The sequence below is a fragment of the Xiphophorus couchianus genome, chromosome 7 (genome assembly GCF_001444195.1).
Source record: "Xiphophorus couchianus chromosome 7, X_couchianus-1.0, whole genome shotgun sequence".
Lineage (NCBI taxonomy): Eukaryota > Metazoa > Chordata > Actinopteri > Cyprinodontiformes > Poeciliidae > Xiphophorus > Xiphophorus couchianus.
The window spans coordinates 23,953,335-23,969,147 of record NC_040234.1 but is presented as its reverse complement, the minus strand read 5'-3'; the positions used below and the strand labels follow the sequence as shown (position 1 = coordinate 23,969,147).

At 39.6% G+C, this 15,813-nt stretch overlaps 2 long non-coding RNA genes across 2 annotated transcripts; both read left to right on the top strand.

The window, feature by feature from the left end:
- The first annotated feature begins 5,225 nt into the window (after window positions 1-5,225).
- On the top strand, window positions 5,226-5,671 carry LOC114147486 (uncharacterized). The gene is made up of 2 exons (XR_003596066.1): window positions 5,226-5,385; window positions 5,470-5,671. It is a non-coding gene; the product is annotated as an uncharacterized LOC114147486 (long non-coding RNA).
- A 504-nt stretch (window positions 5,672-6,175) lies between these two features.
- On the top strand, window positions 6,176-6,547 carry LOC114147485 (uncharacterized). The gene is made up of 2 exons (XR_003596065.1): window positions 6,176-6,243; window positions 6,353-6,547. It is a non-coding gene; the product is annotated as an uncharacterized LOC114147485 (long non-coding RNA).
- The last annotated feature ends 9,266 nt before the right edge of the window (window positions 6,548-15,813 follow it).

The following is a 15,813-nucleotide window of genomic DNA, read 5'->3' as shown; positions in this document are numbered from 1 at the left end:
AAAATGGCACAAGTACAAAACATGAACAAGTATAAAATGACATATATACTAAACATGAACAAGTATAAAATGACATGACTACTAATCATGAACAAGTATAAAATGGCACAACTACTAAACATGAACAAGTATAAAGTGGCAGAACTACTAAACATGAACAAGTATTTAATGACATATATACTAAACATGAACAAGTATAAAATGACATGACTACTAAACATGAACAAGTATAAAATGACATATATACTAAGCATGAACAAGTAAAAAATGGCATAACTAGTAAACATGAACATGTATAAAATGGCACAACTACTAAACATGAACAAGTATAAAATGACATGACTACTAAACATGAGCAAGAATATAATGACATAACTACTAAACATGAACATGTATAAAATGGCACAACTACTAAACATGAACAAGTATAAAATGACATAACTACTCAACATGAACAAGTATAAAATGACACAACTTCTAAACATGAACAAGTATAAAATGACACAACTACTAAACATGAGCAAGTATAAAATGACATAACTACTAAGCATGAACAAGTATAAAACGGCATAACTAGTAAACATGAACATGTATATAATGACATAACTACTAAGCATGAACAAGTATAAAATGACATGACTACTAAACATGAACAAGTATAAAATGGCATAACTACTAAACATGAACAAGTATAAAATGACATGACTACTAAAAATGCGCAAGTATATAATGACATAACTACTATACATAAACAGGTATAAAATGGCATAACTAGTAAACATGAAGAAGTATAAAATGACATGACTACTAAAAATGCGCAAGTATATAATGACATAACTACTATACATAAACAAGTATAAAATGGCATAACTAGTAAACATGAAGAAGTATAAAATGACATAACTACTAAACATGAACAGGTATAAAATGGCACAACTACTAAGCATGAACAAGTATAAAATGACATAACTACTAAACATGAACAAGTATAAAATGGCACAACTACTAAACATGAACAGGTATAAAATGGCACAACTACTAAGCATGAACAAGTATAAAATGACATAACTACTGTCAGGATACAGGTCGGAGTGAGGGTTCTTTCCAGAGACGAGCTACGCGGAGGAGTTTGACAGCCTGACGCATCTGCATCGGATTCTGGTAACCAGCGGCAGGCTTCTTAAGAAGCGGTGGAACCACCAGTTGTCGCTCGATGGTTACCACTTGTTGGTCAGACTCAGCCCTAAGATCTCGCATAGTCCATGTTAAGTATTGTCCAGTCATTTTGTCCTTTTTCTCTCCGTTACCTGTCAGATCTTGATCCCGCTTCCCGGAGCCAAGCCTGGAACTTCACCGGTCAGGCGCGTCTCGCTGGTTGGCACCTCCAAGCCGTTCTGATCCGCTGGGGCCCGGGACCCCCGAACCTACCTGGACTCTCGTTTCCTCCTGACGTCCTCCAGTCTCAATTCTCGAACCATCGTTTGACCTAATTAAAACAAACCCTCTTAACCGTAAAGTCTGTTCTTCTGTGCGCACCTGCATGTGGGAAAGGAAATTAAAATCCAACATGACAACTACTAAACATGAACAAGTATAAAGCGACATAACTACTAAACATGAACAAGGATAAAATGGCACATCTACTAAACGTGAACAGGTATAAAGCGACATAACTACTAAACATGAACAAGGATAAAATGGCACATCTACTAAACGTGAACAGGTATAAAGCGACATAACTACTAAATATGAACAAGTATAAAATGGCACAACTACTAAACATGAACAAGTATAAAATGACATAACTACTAAACATGAACAGGTATAAAATGACCTAACTACTAAACATGAACAGGTATAAAATGACATATCTACTAAGGATGAACAAGTATAAAATGACATAACTACTAAACATGAACAAGTATAAAATGACACAACTACTAAGCATGAACAAGTATAAAATGGCACAACTACTAAACATGAACAAGTATAAAGTGGCACAAATAAACATAAACAAGTATAAAATGACATAACTACTGTCAGGATACAGGTTGGAGTGAGGGTTCTTTCCAGAGACAAGCTACGCGGAGGAGTTTGACAGCCTGACGCACCTGCATCGGATCCAGCGGCAGGCTTCTTAAGAAGCGGTGGAACCACCTGTCATCGCTCGATGGTTACCACTTGTTGGTCAGACTCAGCCCTAAGATCTCGCATAGTCCATGTTAAGTATTGTCCAGTCATTTTGTCCTTTTTCTCTCCGTTACATTTTGTCCTTTTTCTCTCCGTTACCTCTCAGATCTTGATCCCGCTTCCCGGAGCCAAGCCTGGAACTTCACCGGTCAGGCGCGTCTCGCTGGTTGGCACCTCCAAGCCGTTCTGATCCGCTGCGGCCCGGGACCCCCGAACCTTCCTGGACTCTCGTTTCCTCCTCACGTCCTCCAGTCTCAATTCTCGAACCATCGTTTGACCTCATTAAAACAAACCCTCTTAACTGTAAAGTCTGTTCTTCTGTGCGCACCTGCATGTGGGAAAGGAAATTAAAATCCAACATGACAACTACTAAACATGAACAAGTATAAAGCGACATAACTACTAAACATGAACAAGGATAAAATGGCACATCTACTAAACGTGAACAGGTATAAAGCGACATAACTACTAAGCATGAACAAGTATAAAATGGCACAACTACTAAACATGAACAAGTATAAAATGACATATACTAAACATGAACAAGTATTTAATGACATATATACTAAGCATGAACAAGTATAAAATGGCACAACTACTAAACATGAACAAGTATAAAATGGCACAACTACTAAGCATGAACAAGAATAAAAAGGCAAAACTACTAAACATGAGCAAGTATATAATGACATGACTACTAAACATGAGCAAGTATATAATGACATATCTACTAAGTATGAACAAGTATAAAATGGCACAAATACTAAGCATGAACAAGTATAAAATGGCATAACTAGTAAACATGAACATGTATATAATGACATATCTACTAAGCATGAACAGGTATAAAATGGCATAACTAGTAAACATTAACAGGTATAAAATGACATGACTACTAAACATGAACAAGTATAAAATGGCACAACTACTAAACATGAACAAGTATAAAATGGCACAAATACTAAACATGAGCAAGAATATAATGACATATCTACTAAGCATGAACAAGTATAAAATGACATAACTACTAAGCATGAACAAGTATAAAATGGCATAACTAATAAACATGAACATGTATATAATGACATAACTACTAAACATGAACAAGTATAAAATGGCACAACTACTAAACATGAACAAGTATAAAATGACATATACTAAACATGAACAAGTATTTAATGACATATATACTAAGCATGAACAAGTATAAAATGGCACAACTACTAAACATGAACAAGTATAAAATGGCACAACTACTAAGCATGAACAAGAATAAAAAGGCAAAACTACTAAACATGAGCAAGTATATAATGACATGACTACTAAACATGAGCAAGTATATAATGACATATCTACTAAGTATGAACAAGTATAAAATGGCACAAATACTAAGCATGAACAAGTATAAAATGGCATAACTAGTAAACATGAACATGTATATAATGACATATCTACTAAACATGAACAAGTATAAAATGGCACAAATACTAAACATGAACAAGTATAAAATGGCACAACTACTAAACATGAACAAGTATAAAATGGCACAAATACTAAACATGAGCAAGTATATAATGACATATCTACTAAGCATGAACAAGTATAAAATGACATAACTACTAAGCATGAACAAGTATAAAATGGCATAACTAATAAACATGAACATGTATATAATGACATAACTACTAAACATGAACAAGTATAAAATGGCACAACTACTAAACATGAACAAGTATAAAATGGCACAAATACTAAACATGAGCAAGTATATAATGACATATCTACTAAGCATGAACAAGTATAAAATGACATAACTACTAAACATGAACAAGTATAAAATGACATGACTACTAAACATGAACAAGTATAAAATGACATATATACTAAGCATGAACAAGTATAAAATGGCATAACTAGTAAACATGAACATGTATAAAATGGCACAAGTACAAAACATGAACAAGTATAAAATGACATATATACTAAACATGAACAAGTATAAAATGACATGACTACTAATCATGAACAAGTATAAAATGGCACAACTACTAAACATGAACAAGTATAAAATGACATATACTAAACATGAACAAGTATAAAGTGGCAGAACTACTAAACATGAACAAGTATTTAATGACATATATACTAAGCATGAACAAGTATAAAATGACATGACTACTAAACATGAACAAGTATAAAATGACATATATACTAAGCATGAACAAGTAAAAAATGGCATAACTAGTAAACATGAACATGTATAAAATGGCACAACTACTAAACATGAACAAGTATAAAATGACATGACTACTAAACATGAACAAGTATAAAATGACACAACTACTAAACATGAACATGTATAAAATGGCACAACTTCTAAACATGAACAAGTATAAAATGACATAACTACTAAGCATGAACAAGTATAAAATGACATGACTACTAAACATGAACAAGTATAAAATGACATGACTACTAAACATGAGCAAGTATAAAATGACATAACAACTAAACATTAACAGGTATAAAATGGCACAACTTCTAAACATGAACAAGTATAAAATGACATGACTACTAAACATGAACAAGTATAAAATGACATGACTACTAAACATGAACATGTATAAAATGACATAACTACTAAGCATGAACAAGTATAAAATGACATGACTACTAAACATGAACAAGTATAAAATGACATGACTACTAAACATGAGCAAGTATAAAATGACATAACAACTAAACATTAACAGGTATAAAATGGCACAACTTCTAAACATAAACAGGTATAAAATGGCATAACTACTCAACATGAACAAGTATAAAATGACATAACTACTAAACATGAACAGGTATAAAATGGCACAACTACTAAACATGAACAAGTATAAAATGGCACAACTACTAAACATGAACAAGTAAAAAATGACATAACTACTAAACATGAACATGTATATAATGACATAACTACTAAACATGAACAGGTATAAAATGGCACAACTACTCAACATGAACAAGTATAAAATTACATAACTACTGTCAGGATACAGGTCGGAGTGAGGGTTCTTTCCAGAGACGAGCTACGCGGAGGAGTTTGACAGCCTGACGCACCTGCATCGGATTCTGGTAACCAGCGGCAGGCTTCTTAAGAAGCGGTGGAACCACCAGTTGTCGCTCGATGGTTACCACTTGTTGGTCAGACTCAGCCCTAAGATCTCGCATAGTCCATGTTAAGTATTGTCCAGTCATTTTGTCCTTTTTCTCTCCGTTACCTGTCAGATCTTGATCCCGCTTCCCGGAGCCAAGCCTGGAACTTCACCGGTCAGGCGCGTCTCGCTGGTTGGCACCTCCAAGCCGTTCTGATCCGCTGCGGCCCGGGACCCCCGAACCTTCCTGGACTCTCGTTTCCTCCTGACGTCCTCCAGTCTCAATTCTCGAACCATCGTTTGACCTCATTAAAACAAACCCTCTTAACCGTAAAGTCTGTTCTTCTGTGCGCACCTGCATGTGGGAAAGGAAATTAAAATCCAACATGACAACTACTAAACATGAACAAGTATAAAGCGACATAACTACTAAACATGAACAAGGATAAAATGGCACATCTACTAAACGTGAACAGGTATAAAGCGACATAACTACTAAACATGAACAGATATAAAATGACCTAACTACTAAATATGAACAAGTATAAAATGGCATAACTACTAAACATGAACAGGTATAAAATGACATAACTACTAAACATGAACAGGTATAAAATGACATATCTACTAAGGATGAACAAGTATAAAATGACATAACTACTAAGCATGAACAAGTATAAAATGGCACAACTACTAAACATGAACAAGTATAAAATGGCACAACTAAACATAAACAAGTATAAAATGACATAACTACTGTCAGGATACAGGTTGGAGTGAGGGTTCTTTCCAGAGACAAGCTACGCGGAGGAGTTTGACAGCCTGACGCACCTGCATCGGATCCAGCGGCAGGCTTCTTAAGAAGCGGTGGAACCACCAGTCATCGCTCGATGGTTACCACTTGTTGGTCAGACTCAGCCCTAAGATCTCGCATAGTCCATGTTAAGTATTGTCCAGTCATTTTGTCCTTTTTCTCTCCGTTACATTTTGTCCTTTTTCTCTCCGTTACCTCTCAGATCTTGATCCCGCTTCCCGGAGCCAAGCCTGGAACTTCACCGGTCAGGCGCGTCTCGCTGGTTGGCACCTCCAAGCCGTTCTGATCCGCTGCGGCCCGGGACCCCCGAACCTTCCTGGACTCTCGTTTCCTCCTGACGTCCTCCAGTCTCAATTCTCGAACCATCGTTTGACCTCATTAAAACAAACCCTCTTAACTGTAAAGTCTTTTCTTCTGTGCGCACCTGCATGTGGGCAAGGAAATTAAAATCCAACATGACAACTACTAAACATGAACAAGTATAAAGCGACATAACTACTAAACATGAACAAGTATAAAGCGACATAACTACTAAACATGAACAAGGATAAAATGACATAACTATTAAACATGAACAAGTATAAAGCGACATAACTACTAACCATGAACAAGTATAAAATGACATAACTATTAAACATGAACAAGTTTAAAATGACATAACTACTAAACATGAACAAGTTTAAAATGACATAACTACTACCCTCTGCCGCCACACATCACATAATGCACCCGACCCCTTTGGCCCCTCTCACTGATGGTGGGCCCATGGGAGGGGGGACACATGTTTCCTCTTCGGGCTGAGCCCGGCTGGGCTCCATGGGTAAAAGCCTGGCCACCAGGCGCTCGCCATCAGGCCCCCCATCCAGGCCTGGTTCCAGAGTGGGGCCTCGGTTACCCGCGTCCGGACGAGGGAACGCCAAGTCCAATGTTGTTTCTCATCATTGGGGTCTTCGGGCTGCGCTTTGTCTGGTCCCTCACCTAGGACCAGTCTGCCTTGGGTGACCCTACCAGGGGCATGAAGCCCCAGACAGCATAGCTCCTAGGATCATTGGGGCACTCAAACCCCTCCACCACAATAAGGTGGCAGCCCAAGGAGAGGACCTACTAAACATAAACAGGTGTAAAATGGCATAACTACTAAACATAAACAAGTATAAAATGGCATAACTACTAAATATGAACAAGTATAAAATGACATAATTACTAAACATGAAGAAGTATAAAATGGCACAACTACTAAACATGAACAAGCATAAAATGACATAACTACTAAACATGAACAAGTATGAAGCGACATAACTACTAAACATGAACAAGTATAAAATGACATAACTACTAAACATGAACAAGTATAAAAAAAGGGGGACTCTACGCTGCCATATAAAAGCATCATAATGGACACCAGCAGAGTTAAAAGAGGAAAAAAATCAATAGGTAATTCACATGTAAATGTGGCTCGAAGCTTTTCTCCAAGGTTTTTTAGTGCTTCCCTGAAAGCATCCCTGTAGCTGATCGTCTTCCACCGAGGCTGAAGTCGCTTTTCCATCGTAGTGAGGACGTTTCTCTCCATTATCGGTGTCCCTGCCTGCAGGAGAAGGAGTATGTTCTCTGGCTTGCTGCACCCCTTCAGCAGGTCCTTAAAGATGGCCTTCCTCTGGCGTGTAATCGTGTCCGGGCTCATGTTGAGGACTGTGGGTTTGGTTGCAGCCCAGAGTTTTTCAAAGAGTCTATCACAGATGGCCTTGTATTCCTCTTGAGGGTAGTCTCTCTGTCCTGATTTATCAATAATCATCTTGATCAAGTCTCCGACCAGGCTTCTCACGGCTGTTTTTCTCCTGTCTACTTCTTCAGACTGGTCTTCCTCTGACTTGCTGGTGGATTCCATTTCTGGTTCTTCCAGTTCCAGCTCACAGATAAAATTTTGAACTGGATGGGAAACTATGAATCCAGGTAGATGTGAAGCCATTTCCTCTCTTTCCTCTTCAGAGCAAACTTGGGAACCTGTTAACTCCTCATTGCTGTCATCGTCCAGCACTGAAGAAGCCGACATCTGATTGTCCCACTCATTCACAGAAGTATTGAAGGCAAATGAGGAATCATCAGAGCTGGACTCCGGTTGTGATTCATTTTCCAGCAGATTCCAGTCAACAAGATTTCTGGTTCAAAGAAGGCTTCAGTGGGTGATACTTCATCCAACTTTGGCTGCCCTTCTAGTTCCTGTGGCTCTTCGGTTGACTGACTCTCCGATACAGAGTTCTCCACATCTGCATCAACATCAAGAGGATCGAACGGCTCAGCAGGTGAGATTTGATCAACCTCAGGCTCCTCTTTGTGTATATCTGCGGCTCCCTGGACGTCTAGAGGAATAACGGCTGCCGTGGTCGTAGTTTTCTTCTCATCTTTGGACGGCTGAGCCTCTGCTACACATCCTTTAATATCTGAAAGGTTGTTGACATCTTCCACCTGGATCTCCAGCGTTGACTTGTTTTCAGTCAGAGAGGTTTCCTGTTGTTCCTGGATGATCAATGGAGCCACCTTTGACGAATGTTTGCCAGTGAAATTTCTGAAAAATCTCTTCATCTTCCCCATCAACCCTTCAGTCTTAGATTTCGGCTCACAAGTTGTACCGTCGGCTGGTTTCTTGAATTCCGATCTATCCAAAAAGTCCTGCAAAATCAAACTGGTTTCATCCACCATATGTCTGATTATTGACATGCCAGCTGCTTGCTCAACATGTTCTCTTGTAGGAGCACCTGAGTCCAAGCTGTCATTGACTCTACCCATCAGATATTGCACAATGAGCCTGTTTAAATTGTGTGTGGCTCAGTAATGATGTCTTCATTGATCTCCAGAAGTTTAGCAAAGGTTTCGGGAACTTTGTTTCTCAAGGCCACCTTCAAGTCCTTCATTGTGCAGCTTTTCTTGTGGAGACTTTGCAGAACGTTACATGTAAACAACTCCAAGATGTCTCCAAAAGTCTCCTGCAGAGCACAGGTGGTGCTGGGTTCTGGGTTCCCATTTGATAGTCCCAACCTCTCCTTCGGGGAGATGCTTTTGAAAAACGGTTGGACCACAGCCATCAGGGCTTCCACGGTGACGGTCTGTGTCTCTATGGTTGGTGAACTCTGTATGTACATGATTATTTGTCAGGTTTGAAGATAAAATTCAGGTTTTCTGTGAGAACAACAGGCTCTGCAAGGAACAACTGCGAAGTGAGCTCAGGGAAAAAGAACGAGCAAATAAAGACCCACACGTCATAGGCATCAAACCCGCCCACACAGCAGCCTTATGTCGTCACGTACGAAGTCACGTTGGTCAGCAGCCACTTTACTGCGCATGTCAGACTATCTATTTAACTATTTAAATGATTTACATTTGGGATTATTCAATAATTTACAAGCGGCAGCCACCGCAGATCGCCTCTCTTCGCCCGGCACAACGTCCGCAGCCGTCAGGTTTTATTTTTAGCACATCGTGTGTGAAGCTCACACCGCCTCAACCCGGTGCATTATTATTATTATTATTATTATTATTTTTGAAGGCTTAGTTTGTCAAATGCCGTCATGGAGGAAGCTACAGCTTCATTTTCCTCTGGCTGTGACCAGAATATGGAAAAAAATGAACAACTATAAATTTATTCTATCCAGCAATCTGTCATATTTTACATTACAACGGGGTTTTCCAGAAAGTATTTTTCCAGTCAGAAAATATTTACCTGTAATAAAGTAATTGAGGATCCAGAAATGTGAAGCAGACGGTTTCTATGGGTGACGAGGCGTTCTGGATTCTGATTGGACAGCGCCTTCAGGGAGTGGGCGGGGCTTATCTGTCTGGTTTAACGCCTGGATGATGTGATGAAGCTGCAGCAGCAGCAAGCAGTGGCGATTCTAGCCCAGTTTTAGTGGTGCTTTAGTATCTCAGCTCCCCTGAATAGGATTGCCACCCGTAAAACACGGAATCGTCCCATATTTGGCCGTTAAATGTGCGTCCCATTTTAAACCGATACATAACTGTCCGATAGACACGCCTATCATACACATATCAACACTAAGTTTAACAATAATGACCACAATAAAACACAGGAAATATTAAGGTCAGCTACATTGTCTAGCTAAAGGACCCCCTGAACGCTACGGACAGACGCTGAACTTCCCGGTTGCCTAGAGACGGACACTACGCAGCCGCAGTGAGCTGCTATCAACCCGCGTCTATTTTAAACGTCCTGGACCCGATTCCATGTCCTTAGAAGCAAAAACGCTTTAAAAAACAGACGTGAGTGAAAAGACGCGAATTATAAACTGAACAACTTCAGAGAGGATGGATACTGTGGACATCGGAAGACAAAAAAAATGTGTCCGTCGTGGCGCAGTCTATATATCAGACAGAATGGATCATTAGAGGAACTGCAGACCCGCTAGAACAGTGGTTCTCAAATGGGGGTACGTGAAGCTTTTCAAAATATCTTAAAAAAATCAGTAGGCTCCTCATAATAAGTCTTGGGAAAAATTATTTTGTAAAAAGTTTGATAAAATATAAATGTGTGTTCATGCACTGAATTTTATATTCAGTATTTAGTTTCAATATCCTTTAAAATAAAACTGACCCCCCCACCAAGTTAGTTTGACCCAGGGCACTCGTCAACGACCTGTCGTTATCATGATTACACTGTAACTATGGAGACGTGGCTAAAGCGTAGCAGCAATGCTGCTCAAAGTACAGATAAAGTGAAAAATAAGGCAAAACCAGAGCCGACGAAGTACAGAACGTACATGGAAAAGTATGTTTTAATGGGATTTACGTCCACGATCTCTGTACCTCTTTTTTATTCCAAAAATGTTTTGCCCGTGTGAGGGGGTAGGGGAGACCGGGTATGGTTATAACATAGGGAGAGTTGTAACACCACCAGTTCCACCAATCAGGGATAAGATAGGAGTCACATGATCATTTCAGTGTTTACCCGCTTCCTCCCCAATCCCATATTGTGATTGTCAAGGCTGGAAACAGGCACATGCAGATACTAAGGAGAAAAAACTGATTTTGAGGTAAGAAAGTAAATTTTTTGACCATGACTATATTTTGTTTAGTACTTATACTGTTGCAGATAAAACCATATGACTTACATTAGATGAAAGTGTAATTTCTCAGGCAAAATGTGATGCACATTCCTGTGCTAATTTCAAACCGCTATGCTACTACAGCTAGCTAAACATGGCTGACAGGGTTGGGGTGGTTTGTAACACATCTTTAAAAAGTGTTACACCATCCCCTTACATACAACTAAGAACATTTTGATTTTAATAATTTTACAGAAGGTCTAGGCCAGGGGTGGGCAATCCTGGTCCTCGAGGGCCGGTGTCCTGCAACTCTTAGATGTCTCCCTGATCCAACACACTTGAATCCAACAGCTGAATCACCTCCTAAGAACAGTCAGGTTCTCCAGAGTCCTGCTAATGACCTCATTATTTGACTCAGGTGTGTTGAAGTAGAGACACATCTAAAATTTGCAGGAGACCGGCCCTCGAGGCCTGGAGTTGCCCACCCCTGGTCTAGGCAGTGGATACGAAAGACTGATAGAGGTGTGCCTGCAGATGTTTTAAAAAAGGCATCTGATGAGGTCACAAAGAAGAGCAAGTCAGTCAGATCAGTTGCGAAGGCGCATGGGATCTGCCATGTAACACTGAGCAGATACTGCAACTCACTGCAGAAGCTGAGAGAACAGGGGTCCAGTGATCTTCCCAGTGTAGGTTATTGGAGCGGCAACAAAGTCTTCTCTGAGGTGCAGGAGGAAGTGTTGGCTGACTATTTCCTGCCAAGACGATGACGATATATGATATTCCAAGTATTGTGAAGACTGCTCTGCCTGCAGCTGCAACACCGAAAAACATTCAAGCCGGTTTCCAATCTACAGGTATTTGGCCCTTCAATCCTGACATTTTTGAGGAGTGTGACTATGCACCCTCAGAAGTCACTGACCGTCCTGACCCAGGTACATCACTGACATCTGGAGCTTTCCAGCCACAGTCTCCACCAACTCACCTGGGGACGGCCTCCTCTCCTCCAACTCACCTGGAGACTACTACTTCTGGCTCCTCTGCAGATAATGATGTGACCATGTCCTGTGCTCCAGATGAGCCAAGCACCTCGGGGGTGTCTCCTGGTCAGGCATTCAATCCTTTGGCTATGCGGCCATTTCCAAAAGCAGGGAGAAGGAAAACAACTGGCAGGATCATGAAGCAAAGGAAATCTGAAATACTCACTGACACACCAGTGAAACAAGCACTGATGGAAGAAGAACAGAGAAGAGGAAGCAAAAATGTAAGGAAGAGTTTCTTTGCAAAGAATAAAGGCAAGCAAAAGAGGAAGGAGAGAAAGCCTTCCAAGAAAATGTTAAAAGCCAATGCTGAGGATTCTGAGACCTCAGATGATGAATATTTTTGTGTTGTCTGTATGGAGCCATTTGGCAACTCAAAGCCACAGGAAGTGTGGGTAAAATGTGCTCTATGCAGTCTCTGGGCCCACCAAGCCTGCACTCCTGGGCTACCATAACTCATTTGTCACCACTGTGACTCTGATTAAGGATACACACACATAGACACAAACACACACACACATTGACATTGGTTTTTGTTAGACCTACATGTTTGTTCAGTGTTCATTAAGCATACATTATACATGTTAAGGAAGTTTGTTCTAGTAGAATAATTTACACACATGCACACACACACAAACAGAGTATATTTGAGTTATGGTCAGTCACAGAGAGAGAGAGAGAGAGAGAGACAGTGTTCTTTTAATTCAGTAAACCTCTTTTTGAAGCATATCACATGGTGTGGCCTCTGTTTTTGCTTCTTTTGTCTAATTGTTACAACTTACCCCAGCAGGTGTTACAACCTACCTCGGTAGCGGGGTAGGTTGTAACAAAGGAACACCATGTATTTGACATGAACTCATGCGGTCTGTGATATTCTTGCAGAGGTTTGAATTGGTGCCATTTGTAGTAAACAAATGTGGGTATTTTGTATAAAAGTTTGAAAACTCTAGCTCAAAAATTCTGCGAGTTAAAGGTGCTGGAGCAAAAAGTTTTACAACCATACCCGGTCTCCCCTACTTGACTAAAAATATATTTTTAAGGGGGTACATCACTGAAAAAAGTTTGCAAACCACTGATCTAAATCATTCCATAATAAATCAGGCTGTATGATTATTTTGTGGATCTTTGACCACAGTCCTTTGGCGTTTCAAGGTTTTCTTCCTGAATTGTTCTGTTTGTTTCCATCCATCTTTTCATCATCTGTGAAAAGATGACTAGCTTCCCTGCCTCTGTGAAGAAGCTCATGGCTGCCATGACCTGGTTTCTCTTCAGAGATGGCGTGATCAGATTTTTTTATTATCCGTTAGCAAACTTTAAAAAGGACATCTTGCTTCTCCCACCTGAGCTGTGGATCTCTGCAGCTCCTCCAGAGTCACCACGGGCCTCTTGGTTGCGTCTGATTAATCCTCTCCTTGTTTGGTCTGTCAGTTTTGGTTGATTGCCATGTCTTGGCAGATTCAAGTTCATATATGATTACTTCTGCAAGATACTGCAAATATGAAATAATCAGGAAAAGACCTTGTTTTACCTGCAACCTCTTCATTTTTAAAATGTAAATCCTTGTCTCTGTGTTGGACATTGAGACTGACAATGTGGTTATTTCAAACACCACAATTGTGGAAATGTCACTAAATTTCCAGATAAATTGTTCAATGTATTTAAAATCCTGGCTCTCAGGGTTTAAAAAGAACTGATTCAAAACTGGGACAAACATGATCTGTTTGCTCTGTGATTTTTGTCACCCATTCCAACATCACTTTCACTCACATTCTGACAAATGAACAGAGGTTGTCTGGGAGCTGGAGATGTCTGTAAAATCTCCAGTAATACAGTTTATACATGTATTATAAAGAATATGTTTGTATTCAGAGGACAGCAGGGCTTCGCTAGCAGAAACAATGAGGGGATCATGTCACATTTCATATTTACTGTGTAACATCACCACTATGTTTAATAAAGTAATATGTAAATATGTCTACATGTTTTTTAGGACAGTTATTTGATTTATGGATTAACTGGTTTTCACTGTTTAAAGCTGATTTTGGGCAGCAGCGTGGATGGTTTCATATGTGACCAATGAGAACAGTTAAAAGCGCGCGCGTGTGTGTGTGTGTGTGTGTGTGTCAGGATTTATCTATTTAATCCTATCTCATTTATTTTTCTCTCACCTGGTCGAATATGCAGCACTGTTTCTCTTCTGATTCAGTTTACAGTAACAATCATTGCAAAGGCCAATAGATTTACTGTGAAACATGAAATAAAATTTAACCATTCAGCAGCTAATTGGTGCTCAGTTCAGTCCTTTGTGAGCACATAATTAGATAAGATTGAGAGGCTTGAGAAACAGAAGAGACCAATAAAAATGTTAGTTATTTCTCTTTTGGTTTGGGATCATGTTGACAATCCATATTATTAAATTTTATTCTTTTAGCCATATGGTTGTTGTTGTTGTTTTTTTTTTTATTACTTGCATTGTCGTTTATATACCAAACTTTTTTTCCCTTCTCGTTGCTTTCTCCTGTGTATCTTTTAAAATGTTCCCACCACTTGGGGGCGCTGTGAACATGACTCAATTGCACCTAATGCTGTGGAAAATAAACTTAAACGTTCTGTATAATTTGTCAGATTCTGAGACAAAATGAAAATTCTACGAAACAAATCAAAGAATGTTGTTGTACTTCAAATGTTCATATGGTGAACACAAATGAGATGAACATTTATTGAACTCATTTACATTTATTCAGAAATTCTTCCCTTCAAACTTTTCTTAAGAAAAAATATTAGGAAGAGAAAGTACAGCGACATATCCCTGTGTTATTTATAGTATTTCTTTTGTTTGCTGCATTTCTTAGATGACTTTCACTTCCCTGTACCTCCTTTGCTTAAAGGGTTCATAAGCAAATCCATGTTTGCATTAGAGATGTTGTCGACTGTCTGGTTGCCTGAGCTGAGGGAGTCACAACATCAATGCTTCAGTGTGTGAGGCATGAAAGGAGCAATGTGCCCAGTAGGGCTGTTTGTGCCCGGGCGCTGTGCAGCTGTGGCCCCGGCCCCTGGCCAAGGGGCCAGGGCATCTACGGCCCTCTAATCGGATGGTCCTCCCTCTGGGGCCCCAACGACCGAAAACAATAACATCATTTCTGAAGGTGGTGGAGCGAGGAGGAACTCCTGCTCCTTGTTAAATGAGTTATTACTGAATGACAACAGAAATGTGCAGCGAAAAGCAACCAATCACAGCCAGGAGGAGGGGCTTAGTGCTGTCAGTCAACCTCAGAAAGCAGATTACAGAGACTAGATAAGAACATTATGGGGTGATGCGCTCTACTTTCTTAGTTTTAGTGAGAAAGTGATGTGTTCTTCAGGTGATAGAAGGCCGACTTCGTAACAGTCTTTATGTGGCTCTGAAGGCTGAGGTCAGAGGTTATCAGGCCTGATCTCTGGTTTCCACATGTATTAACTGAAGCTGGGCGCTGACTCTAGAAAACCCAAAATGCATTTCTTGGGTTTTCTTTTTCTTCAACTGAAGGGTTGTTGGGATGTGACATCATGAGTTTCCATGAACTTTTTTTTAC